This window comes from Cupressus sempervirens, chromosome 4 (genome assembly GCF_028749045.1).
Source record: "Cupressus sempervirens isolate cs-2001-9-10 chromosome 4, ASM2874904v1, whole genome shotgun sequence".
Lineage (NCBI taxonomy): Eukaryota > Viridiplantae > Streptophyta > Pinopsida > Cupressales > Cupressaceae > Cupressus > Cupressus sempervirens.
The window spans coordinates 564,317,064-564,337,900 of NC_143121.1; positions in this window are offsets into that span (position 1 = coordinate 564,317,064).

The window sequence follows — 20,837 nt, forward strand, 5'->3', positions numbered from 1 at the left end:
CACTTAGTATTCTAGACTAAACAAAATAAGAGAATAATAGAGTCCAGGTTGGTTTGATATCGTAGTGGCAGCTAGAGGTTTAGTGGTGCTATGATCAGTCTCCAAGTGGAAGGTTATTATTATGGAGTTTGATTAGTCTCCAAGTGGGAGATTGTTGTGATGTGGAGCCTAATTAGACTCAAAGGTTTATTTGGTGTAATTTTCCCCAAGATTATTTCTATGGGGATTTGGGGGAAGCGACCCCAAGTTGGGTCAAGGGAAAATGCCCCTATGGGATCTTAGGGTAGTACCCTAGGTGCACTCCCTATCATAGTTCATAGTGGGGTCAAGGGGAAATGCCCGTGCATGGATTCCCCAAAGCCAAAAATTGTCCTTATATTATAAAATGTGTCGGTTGCTATTTTTCTATTGGATGACTTATTCCAGCCCAAATTTTATAAGTGAAAAAAGCTTGTATAAAATGGCTTTGGGTTAAGGGTTTCATAATTTAGGGTGATATTGTAGCTTCTTGTTATGGTATTGAGTTGTAAGGGATTATAGATTGTAATCACTAGATAATAATAATATTGTAATCACTAAAGAATGATGGGACAAAAAGTAGCTTTTTGGTCGATGTGGACAATGGAAAGTCTATGTGTGAATTAGACACAAGTTGTGGGATCCAAGACCCTTACTTAGAGTCCCCTTTTGCATTTCATGCACTAGGGAAAGTTTTCAAGAAGGAGAAAATCCCTTTGGTTAATGTCAAGACCAATAAGAATAAGATTCCTGAAGGGCCTAAGGTAGGGTTTTTAGAGAAAAGGTCTTGATCTTCCCTCTTTGGAAAGAAACCTAATAGTAAATCATCCTTTTCATCAGTGATTGCTAAATCTTGTTGGGAGAAAGGTGAATTTCAAATCTTTATCCCAGATCCTTGAATTGATTTCTCTGTGTCTTCCATGGATTTCACCCTAGGGGGTAAATTTTTAGGGGCTAGACCAGATTTCGATTCACTAAGGAAAATGGTCAAATGGAAATGGGTTATTTGAGGAGATGTGGATATAGCCCCCATGTCAAATGGCTTTTTCTCATTTTTTTTTCAATTGTAAGGAAGATATGATTCTGATTCTCTGTGGAGGCTGATGGTCATTTGGAAAAAGTTCTCTCACTATTAAAAAATGGGAGCCAAATATGGATTTATCAGACACTTTTTTCTTAACCACTCCAATTTGGGCTAGACTCCCTGGCCTCCCTTTGGAATTTTGGCATGAAGATGCTTTTAAAGGTATTGCTAGTTCATTTGGTGAAATGGTGGCTTTGGATAATGCTATGGTTGCTAGAACCAAATTTCATAGTGCTAGACTATATGTTAAGGTGGCAGATCTGAATCATCTTCCAAAAAAGGTGGAATTGATCTCTAAGCTTGGAAAAAAAACATAGGAAATTATTTTCAAAGATCTTCCAAATTCCTGCTATGCATGTAAAAAATAGGGTCATCTAGTTAAAAATTGTCCCAATAAAAGTAAAAATCATTTAAGCTCTGTAAAGGAAGTGAAGAAGGCCAAAGTATAGAAGAAAGTGTTGAAACCCAAAGTTACTCATCCAAAAGAGCAGAAAGAGATCATGGATTCACGATCTCAACATACAGAGGTGGATAAAGATATTGAGAGCATTCATAATGAAAGGAATAAATTTGTTCTTGATTCTGAGAAAGAGAGTATTGAAAAAGAAGACAATGGATCTAAGTTTGAATCTATGATGCCCAAACAAAGCATAGATGACTTGGGAGATTTAACAAAGAAAATTGTTATTTATCAAAAGATGGAAGATCAATGGGGAGATCTAGATGAGAATAAAATTCTTGAGAAAGGGGAAATCTTGGCTAAATCTGGAATTCTATTAGAGTAGAGAGATTCTCATCATACCCAGTCCAAGGAGATCCAGGCTTTTGACCCTTTGAGCTCTCTAGATGATATTGCTCCTTTTAGGAATGATCCTAACAACCTAGAAGTTTTAAAGGAGGATGGAGAAGACTCAAAGCATAAACCAAATCAAAGGAAAAAGGCTAAAAAAAAGATCAATACAGCTTCTAAGGGGGTAGAGACTAGAAGTAGTAAAATAGGTTAGCAAGTCAAGGTGAAACCAAATGCTTCTACCCCAAAAAAATCTAGAAGAATAGTAGATCAGAAAAATAAGGTGAAACCAGATGTCGATACAACGGACAAAATTGGAAGAAGATCTTGTATCAAGAAAAGAGAATTAGAGAGTATGCAGAATATTGTTGATGGAAGACAAGCAACTATTTTGGATTTCACCCCTAAAAAATAGTAATAAAAATTGTAACTTGGAATATTAGGGGGTTAAATAGCATTCATAAACTTGACATTGTTAGGAATTTTGTTAGAGAGTAGAAGCTAGATTTTCTTTTGTTGCAAGAAACAAAGATGGATAAAGAGAAAGCTGAATAGATTAAAGCCTTCAAAAATTATTCAATAATTTCTAGTAGTTCAAAAGGTGCTTCAGGGGAAAACTTTGATGTTATGGAAGAAGAATTATTGCTCAGGATCTATTTTGATTGCTAGTAAATATCTAATGGTAGCTAAAATTACAAGCACTGATCATAAGGTGGATTGGTATATTGTTAATATATATGCTTCCAACAATAAAAACCCTAGGAAAGAGATCTAGGATACTATTTCCAATATAAAAATTAAGGATTATTTTGGTTGACGAATCATAATGGGAGACTTTAATGTTCCTCTTTACGACCATGAAAAAAGGGAGGAAATGTGAGTCAATTGGAAGGGAGACTGGATCTTATGGAGTTTATAAATAAGGAGGGTTTAATGGATATGGATCTCCATGGAATCCAATTTACTTGGAGTAATAACAGAGTTGGTAATGAATGTATCCAGGTGCATCTAGACTGTGCTCTTATTTCTCCTGACTGGACAAAAGACTTTATTTGTAAGTTGGAAGCCTGTCAAAAAATTGAGTTGGATCATTTTCCTCTGATGTTTACTACTGCAAAGATAAATTTAAAGAATAAATTTCCTTTTAGATTGAAAAAGATGTGGATGCAACATCCACAATTTGAAAGCAAAATGGTTGAATGGCAGAATATAGACATTGAAGGAACTACTCTCTATAGAGTAGCTTCTAAGCTCAAAAATATTAAAAAAGAAGTTAAAATATGGAAGAAAAACTATTTTGGTAATATTTTTTGGAAAAAAATTGCTATCAAGGAAGATATCCAAAAAACTCAGGATAAAATTTAGAAGGAAGGATACACTCTTGACCTTATTATAGAAGAAAATGAAAAGTTGGCCCAATATCATGACATCATTACTAAAGAAGAAATCTATTGGAGACAAAGATCAAGATTGATATGGTTGAGTGAAGGAGACAAAAATACCAAATTCTTTCATCTTTCTAATCTTAAACACAAAGACAAAACCCACATTTCACATCTAAAAAAGGGAGATCTAAAGATTGCTGAGGATAAGGACATTATGGAAGAAATGATTGCCTTTTTCTCTTCTTTAATGAATGCTGATCCCAATATTAATTTGGATAATTAGGCTGATTTTCTTAGAGTGATTCCTCATTTGGTTTCAAAGGAACAAAATAAATTGCTAAGCTCAATTCCCAAGGATGAAGAAATTTTCAAAGCTATTTGTTCTCTAGGAGGAGATAAAGCAGTTGGTCTAGATGGTTTTCTCATGTTTTTCTTTCAAAAATTATGGAAACTAGTTGGAAAAGATGTTTTTGATGCCGTGAAGGAATTTTATGGAGCAAAATAGATGCTAAAGGAAATCAACTCCACTTTTCTCTATCTAATTCCTAAGAAAATTGGACATGATTCTCCAGATCAGTTTAGACTGATTAGCCTTTGTAATTTATTTTATAAGATTATCTCCAAAGTCCTTACTTCCAGATTACTTCTAGTGATTCCTTCAATTATTGCTGATCAATAAAATGGCTTCATCCTAGGTAGAAATTTTTTTAATTATATTATCTCTACCCATGAGAATATTCATTCCTTGTCCCATTCTAATGATTAGGGGTTCATTATGAAAGTGGACATTGCTAAGACCTATGATAGAGTTGAATGGGCATTCCTTTCTAAAATTTTATATGCTTTTAGTTTTGACCACAAGGTTGTTGGAGCTATTTATTAGTTGATTTCAACCTCTTCTATAGCTACTTTGGTCAATGGAAGTTCTTCTCTTTTTTCAATCCTTCTCAAGGTCTGAGACAAGGAAACCCTTTATCCCCCATTCTTTTTGTTATTATGGCTGATTGCCTAGGGAGATACATAGGGGATTTGGTTCAAAGAGGAGTTATTAAAGGTCAATTGGTTAATTGGAATAAAAGTGTAGTGTTTTTTATAAATGCCCCTACTCCTAGACAAAATAAAATTACTAATATCCTTGGGTGTTCTATAGGATCTTTCCCCTCAACTTATTTGGGTCTACCTTTAGGCTTGAAAGTCCTTGATTCATTTTGGGAAGATCTCATAAACAAGTTCAATAAAAATTTGTTAGGCTGGAAAGGAAATCTTTTCAGTCAGGCAGGCAAATTAACTCTCCTCAAAGCATGTCTTCAAAGTATACCTACTTATGCTTTGAGCTTTTTAGAATTCCAGTGAAATTTATCGATTCTATTGATAAAATTTAGAGGAATTTTTTATGGACTGGTATTGAGGAAAAAAAGAGAATGCCTTTAATTGCCTTGGACCAAGTTTGTAAGCCTATCAAAGAAGGTGGATTGGGAATCAGGACAATAAGAAGTATGAATAGAGTTCTATTGGCCAAACAAGGTTGGAGAACTTATCATGATGACAAAGAATGGAGTGCTATATGGAAACATAAGTACCTTTTCAATGTTAATTATTTAGCTAATTTCCTTTCTTCTCTTAATGTTCTTCATCCTTCTATAATATGGGGAGTTGTTTAGGGGACAAAGAATACTCTTCGAAAATGTTGTTCCTGGAAAATTGGAAATGGGCAAAAGGTGAGATTTTGGGAAGATGTTTTGTTAATGGATCATCCTCTGCTTGAAAAATTTCAAGATAATGCTCAAGTAGATATATGTAAGCAACGGTATGGTACTTTAGTGAGTCATTATTGGCATAATAATTCTTGGGTGAAATTGACTAATATTGATCAAGGATTCAATAACATATAATTAAGTTTTGAATGCTTTTTCTCTATATCCTACTTATGAGGACAATATGATATGGAATGTTGATCCTAGTGGCCAATTTAAAGTGTCTTCTCTCTTTGTTTCTAGGGAGAAGGGCAATCAACCTTTTTGGTCTCAAGCTTGGATTAAGGGTCTCATACCCAAAATAAACATCTTCTATTGGATTATGCTTAAAAATAAAATCATGACCTAGGATAATTTGCAAAAAAGAGGTATTAATGTGGTTAATAGATGTACCTTATGTAAAAATGGATTTGAAGATAGAGACCATTTGTTCTTGAATTTCTCTTACAGTCAACAAGTTTGGACTAAAATTCTTAATTATTGGAGTATGACTTGGGTTCATCAAAAAAATGTCAAACTTTTTTTTTAAAGTTGGAAGTGTCCTTCTAAGGATCCTGATGTTCAACTTCTATGGAAAATAACTCTTCCCCATCTCTGGTGGGGCATCTGGAAATAAAGAAATAATAGAATCTTTAGAAATAAAGATTTTCCAAGATGGGTGCTTTGACAAAATATTGTTAGAGCAATAAAAGAGAATTTTAAATCCCAAAGGAAAATCAATCAAACTTTTCAAATTGATAATTCTATGCAATCACAAGGTCCTAATTTGAAAATTGATAACCCAAGATTGACTACAAGATGGAATACTCCTCCTAATGAATGGATTCAAGGGAACTTTGATGGGGCTGCAAAGGGCACTCCAGGAAGAGAAGGATGTCGAGGGGTATTAACAGATCATGTAGGAAATGTAATTGATGCCATTGTAGTTCCTATAGGTCATTCTAATAGCCACATTGCTGAAGCTACTACTGCTCTATACACTATGAAGTTAGCAACTAATTTGGGGCACCCTAAACTATGGTTGGAAGGTGACTCATTGAATATTATTACAAAAATTCAATTATATGGTTGATTGAGGCAATAGGCATGGAGATTAAATCTCTTATTAATAAATTTGAAAAATCCATAATATGCCACACATATCGAGAGGCTAATGGGCTTGCTGACTGGGTGGCCAACCATGCAGTCCAGATGGGATATAAGATGACGTGGATTGGTGAATTAAAAAAGCACGTTGATCTAAAAGCTCTTATTAATTATGATGCTACTCATGCAAAGGTGGGAAAGATTTTCCAAGATTAGCAATTTAATGATTTTTGGTAGTGGGCCTATGGCTGTTAGTGTTCCTTCCCCGAGGAAGTACATTTATGTGATTACAATGCAAGCTTTGCATGTATCATTTCTAAAGTGGGTTTTATTTTATGTGATGAAAATATGGTATTCATTTAACTTGTTTTCTCTCTACTTTTGGTTGCTTCTGGTTTTAGGCATTCTCTGCAATTCTCTGCAAATGGGAGGTGAATCACGTAAATAAGAACCCAAAAATTGCAATGATTGGAAGGCTTAGAAGAATTTTTAGAATATTTCATAGAAAGGAAAGGTGACCAGTTACTTAGAATGACTTCACAAGTTTAAACCACATGTCACCATGGCCTTATTTAAAAATTGGACTAAGGACAAGGTCTCTTTACATGGTGTTACTATGAAATTGATAGAGGACTTCATAGTTGAGATCATAGGTTTAACCACAGAAGGTATCAAGTTCACTAAACAAACCAGCATTTCAAATGCTGCTTTCAAAAACATTCCTAAGATAGATGTTGAGGAGAAAAATATAGAAAAAAATGGAGATTTATATGATCTAGACTAGATAAAGGGAATTTGGCAGGATGTGATCTCCTATACCTGTGAGTATTTCATCCTAGATGGTAGAAATAAAAGAGTCAATAAATTTCATTTTGTCTTTCTCAATAATTTTAGGCATAAGGATAGACTTTCTTTTCCTTTCTATTTGTGGTTCTCCTTGCTCCAAAGTTTGCATGCTCATAGGAAGAAGGAGTCTCATCCTATTTTGCATGAAGGATTGATTTTTCACATTGAGGGTTACTGTAAAAATAAGTCCATTGTTTCCACTCCTTCATTATACAAACATAAGAGTTCTACCACTAGTTATCACTCTAAAAGGAGTAAGAAGGAAGAGAATGTTAAGGGAAAAGAGAGGATTCTTAGACATAAAACCTTGCATTCTCAAAAGCAAATGGTGGAAGAGGACTCTAAGTCTGAGAATACTGATACTAAAGAGAATGATATCCTTGAGGAAGAGGAAGGTATGAAGGCTAGATATTTTAGTTCCAACCTAGAAGGTTACCTGAAGAGCAAATAAAAAAGTGGAAAAGAGGATGAGGAAGAAAATACAGAAGAAAATTCAGAACAGGGTAAAACCGATGATGGGGGTAATTAGACTAATATTGATGCTGGTGAAGAAGAAATGGAAAAGGCTATTGAGGGCCCATATGCTATGAGAGAGGAGGAAAAAATGTTAAAGACTACTTCACCTACCAAAGATGTTGGGGAATAGAACAAGAATGAGGACCCTGTTGCAATAAGGGAGATGGAATAGATAGATAAGATTATTTCACCAACTCGAGAGGTTGTGGAATAGGATATAAGTGATTCTCTGCAAAGGGAAACAAAGCTTTCCTTTTTGCATTCCACTAAGCTCAAAGAAGACTCCATGCTTCAAGTTGATTCATGGATATACAATGAAATAATGATTTTGAAAAAGAAAATGGATATTATTCAACATAACCAAGAAATTGGCCATGTCACAATCAGCTAGATGGAAGTGCAAGTGGGAAATATCCCAAACAAACTTAAGAATTATGAACAAAACCTCTAGATGCTTATTAAGGAAAGCAATACTAAAATGGAAAAAGTGACTTCTAGTATCTATGTTGCTACTGCTAGTCTTGGCAAACGAGAAAATGAAGAAATTATATCATCGGGGGGTCCAAGCAAGAGAACCAGGTAGAGTTTGAGGAAGAAGGCTCTGGAGGTTACTGCTACTTTGGCTATGGATTCCATTCAATAAATTGCAGAGATTGGAAAGGAGGTTGTCAAAATGATTAAAGAGCTGCAATAGCAGCTTTCACTGGGTTTTGATCTCTAGTTTTTGTCCCTACTTTGGCCTTATTTTCTGGTTGTAGTATTTATGGTTTATGTTTTTGGTCCTATTTACTAGTTTTATCTAGTCTTTAAACTAGGTTCTAGGTCCTTGTAAAACTTGGGTACTTTTATTGGACTCTTTTTGTGGTTTTAGGTCCCTATTAAACCTAATTTTGATACTATTTTTTCAATAGGTTTTAGGTCCTTGTAAAACCTGGTAGACTTTAATGCTTTATCTTTTCTATTGATGTTAAAGGGTTTCAGGGTCCCTTCAAAACCTATTTTTACTATAATCTAAAAAAAAAAAATATTAGACTTACTGTTGGTAGTTGTATCCTAGGGATTAGGTGAATCATGTTAAATCTTTGTGTCTTGTACTCTCTTTCATGTGATCTATTATTTCTGTCTATGGTTAATCCTAACATCTAATAGTTGTTAGTGTGCTTTGTAATCTCATCCCTTAGACTAGTGATATCTCAATCCCTATCTATTAGCCTAGCATCTCTAACCACAACCTAAATGTGTAGGTCTATGATCTACATCTATGTAGTTCATGACCACTCTCTAGTTTTCCTCATGGCATCATAGGTCTACACCAACACATCTCTAGGGGCAGGTCCCTATATAGAATGATCCTACATCATTGCATCTCCAATACCCATCTCTACCTATAGCTAGTCCTCAACCTATGCCTATTGTACTAGAAGTGCATCCACTCTCTTCCTATAATCATGGCACATAACCTTCTTTCCAAGCTAATGGATCCTCCCAAATCCTCTCCTCACATAGCTCCAAGTGAACCACCCTCTTCTCATAGCCTTGCTACCACACCACTATTCCCCTCCCCTAGAACCATCCTCACAAAATGGGGAAGGATCAAGAACTATGTGACCCTCTGTTGGGGTCCCTTCTACTAGTCCTACTATTGTGTTAGTTGTATTGGGGGCATTTCCTGTACATATGCTCCCATCCCTACTATATCTATAAATTAAGGATATGGATGACTCAGTAGCCAATCTTTATATCTTGGGGTGGTCCCCACATTTACAAAATCTAGTAGGTAATCCCATCTCTTGTAATGCCCCACTAAGGATCCAAAATAATTAATCGAAAGTTTTACTAAGTTTTCCAAAAAAATTTTTTAAAACAAGAAAGATAGATCATACACAACAAACACATAATAGCAAAAGCAATAACATACAATCAACTATAAGCATACATAATAGGTTGCATTCCTTAAGGATCCCAAGACATTAAGTCACATTTAAATTATAATTAATACTAAGTCAAATAACTAACACATCCACATGAAAGAATAATTAAAAATCCAAATTCCATAATATACATTTGTTCCGAATGCCTCTTGGAAAATAAAATTTGGAACGCTCAATCATCTACTGTACATGTCATAGGGTATGAAAGGCTAAAAGAATATACATACATAGAAATAGAAATACATCCTCTCCTTGGATCTATGATACAAAGTACAATAAAATAAATGAAAGCATCCATCATACATGATTTATCCATCCATCATAAAAGATATAAACATCCATCATAATGACATAGAGATAGAATGAAAGGTAATGAAGACAAGGAACCTCCAGCCATAGTGAATATGGATGGATCTCAATGGTAAGAGTAAAAAGCACTACCACCCAACCGCATGAAACCTAAATGGCCCACTCCAACAGTGCTGAAGAGATAGTCTCAAGTCCCAAATAGGATATCAAACCAAATATCAAAATACTCTCTAAATGTAGGAAATCCTAAAAGTATACTAACTCAAAGGTTCCAAAATAGATCGATATCTAGGCCTAGAGGCATACAAAGACATGTAGGAAACCTACTATGTAAGTAGGCAGGTGTCATCATATGAATCATGCTAGAGTTACCCTGGCAGTCTCTTATGACCTTGGCCCCCTAGTGATCCCTATGTCACAACTAGTATCCTCTTGTACTGACAAGGCATACTACAAATGCAAGGTCACAACCAAGTGTTCTCTCTACTCCCATCCTAGTCTATACTAGCACTCAAGGCATGGGCAAGAACATATAAAGACTCTTATTAGGTTCATTTTATTCCCATTTAGTGTAATTTTTTCACTTATTAAACAACTTACAATGGGTTACCCTCAGAACCACTTAGGGCTCCTAACCCCCATTGCAAGCCACTTCTTGACATTACATATAAATAACCTACCCTAAGCTCATGAAATCACAAATCAAAGAATCATAGTAAAATCACCTCAGTCCTATACAAGTGACTGGAAAGCATCAAAAGATAATAACACATCTGTTCTCCATGAGCAATTGGAAAGCATCAAATGATAATCACAACACTCATTGGTTCTCAATGAGCAACCGAGAAGTATCCCAATAATACTGATCAAATAATCCAAAATGGTCAAGTCAATTATGTCATAACATGACATCATTAAGAATAAATTATTCAAAACATCTCAATCCTCTCAAAGTGACTGGAAAGCAAATCAAATATGACCATTGACTGATCAAGGACTCTAAAATGGTTAAGTAAAGTATCTCGTAAACATACACCTCAACTTCACGCAAGAAGACTGGAGAGAAACAACAATCAGTAAATACAACCCATCATAGAGCATACTAAACACATTACCATGGTTGGATTTAGAAAATCAAGAATAAATCATCATATCATGACAATCGCAGAACTCCCAAGCCTCTGGCAACATCTTAAGACTAGTTAAAGCTAGGCAAAAACCAAAAACCCCAACACCAGTAAATCACACGTCATATAAAGCATATACAAAAGTGTATTCCATAATTCATTAGATTTTGAAAACCTATAGTTCAATATTTACTAAATGTTTTTAGATTAAATCATAGACAATTCTATAATGGAAATTAATTTTCTCAAACAAGTTTCAACCCAAAGAACTTCTGAAAATAGAAACACAACAAACACGAAGAAAATAGGAATTTGAAGAACAAACAACTACTGCACAAGTCCAAAAGCTCCTACTTGGATCTAATGCTAAAAAAATGAATGCACAAACATGCAAGAATCTTCTTTTTCCTTTTAAAACCCTCCTTTCAGAAATTGGCTCCTACAAACTTGTGTATCTAGAAATGAGCTCTAATTTCTTTAATAAAGAGCTTTCGCCCTAAATCAAGGCTTTGATCATGCAATCATGTGAAAAATTTTTGTCTTTAATTATTATGTTTTAATTTTCATGCACACACTTTATGCATTTTAATTAAAATAAACTTTGTTAAATTAAAGGTTTCTCTCCCTTATTAATTTTTGAAGCGTTTTTAATAATATATTTATTATTTTTATTAATAATATTATTTAGATTTTATTATTAAAATAAAACTCCTAAATAATTATCATTAAATAAAATAAATATAACTACACCACAATTAGAATCATAACTTTATCTTTAAATTTTCATTCTTTTATTTAAATAAAATCAAAAGACATTATTTTTTCTAATATATTTATTAACTCAATTGATAACATTATTTAGATTTTATTATTAAAATAAAACTCTTAAATAATTATCATTAAGATAAATAAATAAAAATATGTTTAAAAATATAATTCTTTCATGCACATTTAAAGAAATTTTTAATTAAAATATTCTTTTATATTTTATTTTCCTCCACTTTATTAATTAGTGCAAGCACTTATTTAAAACATAGTTTATTATTTAAATTAATAAGAATATTAAAGCTCATTATTTAAATACAACTCTAATTTAATAATTATTAATTAAATAATCAAAATAATCACAATAAAATAATATCAAATCTTTAATCTTTTAATTTTTTAATTATCTTTTACGTTTTCATGCATGCTTCTTGCCATATAAAATATCTTTACTAAACTTATTTGCTTTTTGTTTTAATTAATTCATTATATTTTGATTTCATGCATATGCTTTATGCAATTTAATTAAAATAACTTTATTAAATTTATGTTTTCTCTCTCTCTAGTTAATTATGAGATGTTTTAATAATATATTTATTGATTCAACTAATAATATTATTTAGAGTTTATTATTTAAAATAAAACACTTAAATAATTATTATTAATTTAAATAAATATAATTATGTCTAAATTAGAACTAAAACTTTATCTTTAAGTTGAATTATTTAATTTAATTAATTCATGGAGTGTTTTTTTATCATATATTTATTAACTTAATTAATATCATTATTAAGAGTTTATTATTAAAATAAAACTCTTAAAAATTATCATTATATTATGCTAAAATTAGAACTTTAATTAGAGCTTTTAAATCTAATTGTCTTATTTAATTAACTCACAAGACATTTTAATAATATATTTATTAAATCAACTAATAATATTATTTAGAATTTATTATTTAAATAAAACTCTTAAATAATAATTTGTAATGCCCCGCCAAGGGATCCAAAGAATTAACCTAAAGTTTCACTAAGTTTGGTAGCATTTTTTTTTTGAAACATGAAAGTAAAACCATTCACATCATAGTAGCAAAAACAATGACATCATTCCAATTGGAAGTAAACATATACATAACAGGTTACATTCCTTAAGGATCCCTTAACATTGAATCACATCTAAATTAACTATTAATGATTCCATCTAACACTACATCCACATAAAATAAAAATGAAAAGTCCAACGTTCTTAAAACAATATACTTTGGTTCCAAATGTCCAATAATAAATTACATTTCAGAATGCTCAATCATCTACTGCACATGCCACATGGTATGAAAGACATAAAAGAATATACATATGTGAAATAAAGTACATCATCTTCCTATTCTAATCCATGATGCAATAAAATTGCATGTCATACATGATACATCATCTTAGAAGATATAATCATCCATCATAAAAGATAATAAAAAATCATAACACATAATTGTCAAAGTGCATGGTTCCTCCCAACTGTAAATAGCATCATTAGACCATCATGGGCCCTAGCCATCCCTTCGTGCGTAACATTCCAAATCATCAAAGAGATCATCAGTGTTATCATACTAGGAATGTCAGTCCTAAAACATACTACATCATATGTAGAAAGAATTCTAACATACTAGAACATGTGCATAAGAAACCTAATCATGCAAAGTAAAGTATAATGTAAGTAAATAACATCATCTATCATATGCTAATCATCAATAGAAGGATACGTATCATAATTCATGAACAAAATGAAGATAGATGCCAACAAGGAATGCATCAGCCACGGTGTCTTAAATGGATCTCAAATGATAAGAGTGAAAAAGCACTACCATCCAACTGCATGGAACCTAAATGGTCCACTCCAACCATGCCAAGGAGATAATCTCAAGTCCCAAATAGGCTGTCAAATCACATAGCACAAATACACTCTAAGTCTAGGAATCTTAAAAGTATACTAACTCAAAGGTTCCAATCACAAACTGACATCTAATCCCAGAGGCACACAAACACATGCAGGAAACCTGCTATGTAAGCAGGAAAGTGTCATCGCACGAATCACACTAGAGTTACCCCGGTAGTCTCTCAATAGACCTTGGCCCCTTAGTGATCCCTATGCGGCCACTAGTATCCTCTCATACTAATGAGGCATACTATGGAATGCAAGGTCACAACCAAGCATTCTCTCTACTCCCATCCTAGTCTGTACTAGCACTTGAGGCATGGGCGAGAACAAAAAATTATCTTATTACGTTCATTTAAGTCAGTATTAGGTGTAATGTTTTCACTTATTAAAACAACTTACAATGAGTTACCCTAGTAACCACATAGGGCCCCCATTGCAAGCCACTTCTCGACACTACAAGTAGATTACCTACCCTAAGCTCATGGAATCATAAATCGCAAAATCACCATAGTCCTATACAAGCGACTGGAAAAATACTAAAACATAATCCACAATAAGAGTATCAAATCTCCATGAGCAACTGAAAAGCATCCATAGATAATCATGACCACAATGATTCTCTATTGGCAAATGAAGGTATCACTGATAATCATAGTATTCATTGGTTCACAACAAGCAACCAAAAAGTATCTCAAGTAATACTAGTCAAAGACTCCAAAATGGTTGAGTCAAGACATGTCACAACATGACATCATCAAGATCAGATAAACAATTCAGTTCCTTCAAGTGACTAGAAGGTAATCCAAATACAACTAATCAATAACTCATAAAAAAGGTTAAATATATCACAACTTACACAAGAAGACTGGAAACAATATCAATCAACATGCCATCACATAACCATGGTTGAGTTTTAAAAAAATCGAGATCAAAAGACATCATCATGACATAACAATCATAACCCTTAGGCCTCTGGTAGATGTCCTATAACTGGTCAACAAACTAGTCAACCCAAAAATGCAAAACAGATAGCATAGAGAAAACACAAAATACAAGCACATGTTTTGGTTCGTTAAAATTACATAGTTGATATAAGTATGGGGTTTCGGTATACATTTCAAATTTAGATATCAAATGAGGGAATGTTTATACGTTCTTCTCTAACCCAAGTATTTTTTTTAATAAGTTAAAGATTTTCCTATGACTCTTAGAATTTAGTCTTCTAAAGTGCCTAAAGGATAAATACTTATTTGTACAATATTTCCCCCATCGAGGTCAAATTAACATGAACGATTACTAACTTCTCGTTATTATCTTTCATTCTAGAACAATATTAGATTCAATTTAACAATTAAGTTTATCTTAATAATCTAAAAGATAATTAATTATTAAAGAAGAAGAAAACTAATAATTAAATAAATATAATATTTATTAATTATTAATAATAAAATATTTAATATTTAATAAAATTTAATAATGTTATTATGAAAATCGAATTATTAAAAATCAATTTCATATATAACATAGCATAAAATTTTTTAAATTAAATTAAGGGCTGGCGTTTATTTTAAAAGGCCATCGCCTTTGGAAAGCATGGCCTTGCGATCCTGCCTGCCGTCACAGGGCCTGTAACGGCTGTTGTAGTACCTGTGATTGCAGGTACGGTGCCACATCTTGATAGTGATGCACATGGGGTACGGAGTGGGGGGGGGGGGGGGGGGGGGGGGTGATATCTCGCCCCTCCCATAGTTATAATTTTTTTTAAAAAAATATTTTCTAAAAATGTTTTTCCAAACAAAACAATTCAGATTTTTGTAAAATTTCTTCCACTATGATTTTTACAGCATTTCACACACATATATGTGTATATATATATATATATATATATATATATATATATATATATATATATACATAATGTATGTATGTATATATATACATACATACATCCATGCATGCATGCATGTATACATACATACATGTATGTATTTATATGTATATATATGTATGTATATATATATACGTACATACATATATATACATATATATATATATATGTATGTATGTATATATAGATATATACATACATATATATATATACATATATATATATATATATGTATGTATATATATATGTATATATATATATATGTATGTATATATCTATATATACATACATATATACATACATATATACATACATATATACATATATATATATATATACATATATACATACATACATATATCTATATATACATACATATATATATATATACATACATACATACATACATACATACATACATACATACATACATACATATATATATATATATGCAGATTTATAAATGTATATGTATATTTTAAAAGGAAAACATTTACAATAATGCTTGTAATCATGTATAGAATTTTTAATTAGGAAAAGGCTTTCCAATTCTATAAATTAAGAATTTTCCTTTAATTATTGTTCTCTAGATTTACCTATTCATCCTTCCCATAGGTTTTCCCATTGCATTTGAAACCCCAATCCCATAGATTTCCTTAGATCTACGCATGTGGAATTTCTTCATATAGAATTTTAACTACCCATGACAAGAATGCATACAACCAAGCCAATCAAAACACACAAAATCCTCAAAAGGCATTCAGAAGACATGAAGAAGACAGCAAGTGCAAGAAGCGAAATATCAGATGCAAAATTCGCAAGTGTCTACCTGGACACTGATGCTAATTCACTTCTCCTCAGAATCCGTAGAGCAAGCTCCTTCCTTCTCCAATGTTCCCTGGTCCTCCAAAAATGCTCCCCGAGCTTCTAGGAGTGCCTGAATATAAAAAACTCTTAGGAAGGACCTAAAATGTCTCTAGAAACATCCAGAAGATGAGATAAGTGTTGACAACTAAGCACGAGCTTTTCCAACCTTCTAGATGAGTCACAAGGTTGTAGACACCATGTGCTTAATTTGTGCACTAACTCCTGTGTTGTAGACATATGTGCAATCAAGAGGTGCATTTACTCCTAGGTAGACTTATAACTTTTATTTTAATTCTTTTATCTTTTCTATTATTATTAATTTATTATTTATTATTTTAATTATTATTATGAATTTTAATTTCTTTTATTTAATTATTTTCTCAATTAATTCCCATTTAATTAATTAAAATCAAAATATCTAAAGGTCATGATATTATATTAATTTTCCCTAAAATAATTAAATTATTAATTAAATATTTTAATTTTAGACTTAATTAATAGAAAATTCACCATAGACTTCCAAAATAAAATATGAAAACCCATCATAGAACAATCCATACAAAATCAATCTAAGGGGTTAAAATCATGAATTATGTCATCTGACACATTCGGAAGGTAAAACATCTTAGATACTTGTCCTACCTTTCTAGGACAAATGGTTTAAGGGCTTAGGATTTGGACTTGAGAATTTATCTCCCCTCTCTTACCATTGAGATAGTGTGATAGGGTACGCTCATCCTAACAATTTAGAGAAGTCGATACCCGATACTTGCAACCTACATAAAATCCATGCATGTACATACTATATATATATATATGTTATGCTAAAAGAGAAATGGAAGGAAGTGGTGCATCATGTAGATCCCGACTAGCAGGTGACTGTGACTCCCTTCCTTAACCACATCAGAAACACCATACAATAAGAGAATAAACACGCACACCAGACACATGCAAATATGGGGTAAGTATCCATAAAAAAACACATGTGATAATAAACCATCTAACTAACCATCATCAATAACTGAAAATAATGTAATAATCATCATGCATACATGAAATGTAAAGTCTAAATAATCACATCATATATCAACTGTATCTGTAACAGAATATCTAATAGTCTCAAACAATGCTACCAACAATCAACATAAAACTAGTCTGATAAAGTTTGACCATGGTAGCAAGAGTGTATCTAGAAAAATGTAAATGAGGGCAGGCACTAAATCCACCCCCCCTAGGATTAGGCTTACTCCTAGAAGTCTACAAATAAATAGGGATATAACTCTTGTAATCTAGCTGCATCCTCCCATGTAGCTGAAGAGTCATTAGTAGGGTCCCATTGGACCCTTACCTGCTCTATGGTTCGACCCCTGAGGGTCAACTCCCACTACTCCAGAATATGAACCGGCTCCAAAGCCAGCTACCCGTCCTCTACCTACAATGCATTCCAATCAAGAACATGTACAACATTAGGGATATACTACCTAAGTACTGAAATATGGAAAACATCATGAATGCGAGCTAGGTTGGGCAGTAAAGCAAGATGATAAGCAATGGGGCCAATCCTCTCAAGAATCTTGAATGGTCCCACAAAGTGAGGTGCTAGCTCTGAACCCTTTCCATATCTAATTAGACTCTTTCATGGACACACTCTCAAGAAAATATTATCCCCCATAGCAAATTGCTTATCTCTTCTATGTGCATCAACATACTTTTTCTGTCTATCGTGTGCCATAGTCAAGTGCTCATAGATACACACTACCTATTGCTCCATATCACGAAGCATCTCAGGACCCAACAAGATGCGATCCTCAAGACTATCCCAACTCAAGGGTGTACAACAAGGATGTCCATATAAAGCTTATAATGGTGCCATGCCAATAGAACTGTGATACCTGTTGTTGTAGGCAAACTCCACTAGGTAAAGATAGTCCTCCCATTGTATTTTCCTATCCATCACATACATCCTTAACATATCTTCCAAAACCTAATTCACCCTCTCTATCTAACCATCTATCTCTGGGTGATATGCTGAACTAAAATTCAATTATGCTCCAAGCTCATGCTGAAGCAATGTCCAGAATGCAGATGTGAATACAAGATCCCTATTTGAGATGATGTTTCAGGGAATACCATGTAGTCTCACAATGTCATGCATGAAGACTATAGCTACAAAAGCTACCATGTAGGAAGACCTGATTGGTGAAAAATGTGCCACCTTACTCAACCGATCAATGGTGACCATGATAGCATCATGACGATGAGCAGTCATAGGTAGTCCTACTATGAAGTCCATAGAGATGATGTCCCACTTCCATGAAGGAATGAGATTTGGTTGCAAAAGTTGTGCTGGGTGCTAGTGTTCTGCCTTGACTTTCTGACACTCCAGACACCTGGACACATAATCAGCAATGTCTCGCTTCATCCTTGACCAATATAATAAATGTCACAAATCTACATGCATCTTCTTGACACCTAGATGTGCCAAGTAAGGTGCATGATGGGCCTCTACTAGAATCAAGGCATGAAGCTCATCCAAAAATGGTACATAAATCCTTCCTAAATGTGTCAAAAGACCATCTAACTCTAGGAAATAGCCTGCAAACTTACCCTTCAAAGGTCTTCCTGAATCTATCTCTCTGCACACCTCCTAGTACCAAGAATCTGTAGGAAGTCCCTAAAGAATCTGACTCCTCAAATCAACACTAAGAGTCATAGATGATATCACATGTCTCTTGTGACTCAAAGCATCTGCCACCACATTTTATTTTCCCTGAATGTACTTTACCTCAAAGTCATACTCACATAGAAATTCCATCCATCACCTTTGGCGAGCATTCAAATTAGGCTGCGTGAAAATGTACTGAAGACTGCGGTGATCACTATGCAATTCAAATCTATGCCCCAATAAGAAATGTCTCCACCTTGTCAAAGCATGAGATACCACTCCTAACTCAAGATCATGTGTAGGATAATTTAGCTCGTGATCCTTGAGCTTGTGTGATTCATATGCAATCACTCGTCCATTCTGCATCGAAATTGCTCCAATCCCTTCAAGGGAAGCATCTGTACACACCATGAAATCACCTTTTGGATCAGGTACTACCAAGATCGGTGCACTAGTCAAAAGCTCCTTGAGCTTTTGAAATGCTTCCTCACATTTCTCCATCCATATAAACTTCTTTCCTTTCCTCTAAAGGGAAGTGATAGGATGCACTATTCTGGAGAAGTTTTCAACAAATCTATGATAATAACTAGCTAGACCCATGAAACTATGAATCTCTAACACATTAGTTGGTGTAGGCAAATCTACAATTGCCTGGATCTTTGCAGGGTCTACAGAAATACCATCACCTGAAATGACATGCCCTAAATACTGAATTTCTAATTTGAAGAATTCACACTTAGCAGCATTGGCATAAAGCTGATTATCTCTCAAGCATTGAAAAACCAATCGCAGGTGTTCCTCATCCTCCTTGTGAGACAGAATATATCAATATATCATCAAGGAACACAAGTACAAACCTGTCAAGATAAGATCAAAACACCCATTCATCAAACTCATGAAAACTGATGGAGCGTTAGTCAGCCCAAAAAGTACCATTGTGAACTCATAATGCCCATAACGAGTTCAAAAGGTGGTCTTGTGAATGTCGGCTTCCTTAATGCGAAGCTGATGGTACCTTGACTTAAGGTTGATCTTGGAGAATACTGTAGCTCCCTTGATATGATCAAATAAGTCATCAATCCTTGGTAGGGGATACTTGATCTTTATTTTCACCTTATTTAGCTATCTATAATCAATACAAAGATGCAAATAACCATTTTTCTTTTTCACAAAGAGCACTGGAGCTCCGCATGGTGACACACTAGGTCGAATGCTCCCTTTGGCCAAAATTTCCTCCAGCTAAAGATGCAACTCACCCAATTACTGTGTAGTCATATGATAAGGAGCTTTAGAGATAGGCTCTACTCCTAAAACAAGATCAATGCTAAAATTGATGTCCCTTTTCAGAGGCATGCCTGGAATCTCACTTGGAAAAACATCTGCGTACTCCTATAGAATACGGTGATCTAAAGTCTTCCTCATAGGATCTTCCTCAACAAGCTTATTTACCATGACAACAAATATCTGGCATCCCTTACAAAAACTCCACGTCAATTGCATAGCAGAAATCATCCGGAGAGATATAGGCCTCGGTATCCCAACAACCTTCACAACATTCCCTTGGTCATCCTAACACAATACAATCTTCTTCCTGTAATCTATACTGGCTCTATGAGAGCCAAGCCAATCCATTCCTAAAACCACATTATAGGAGCCAAGAAGTATGACCCGAAGGTCCACTGTAGTATCAAATCCTCCTAAGCTAAGCCCACACTTATGAACTATAAAATTTGTGGAGACCTTAATGCTTGAGGCTAGTCCCACTTGCCAACCATGATCTTGCTTCACCACATCTAGCTTACACTTAGCAACTAGAGATGGAGAAATAAAAGAATTTGTAGCACCTGAGTCAAACAACATTGTAAGAGGTGTAC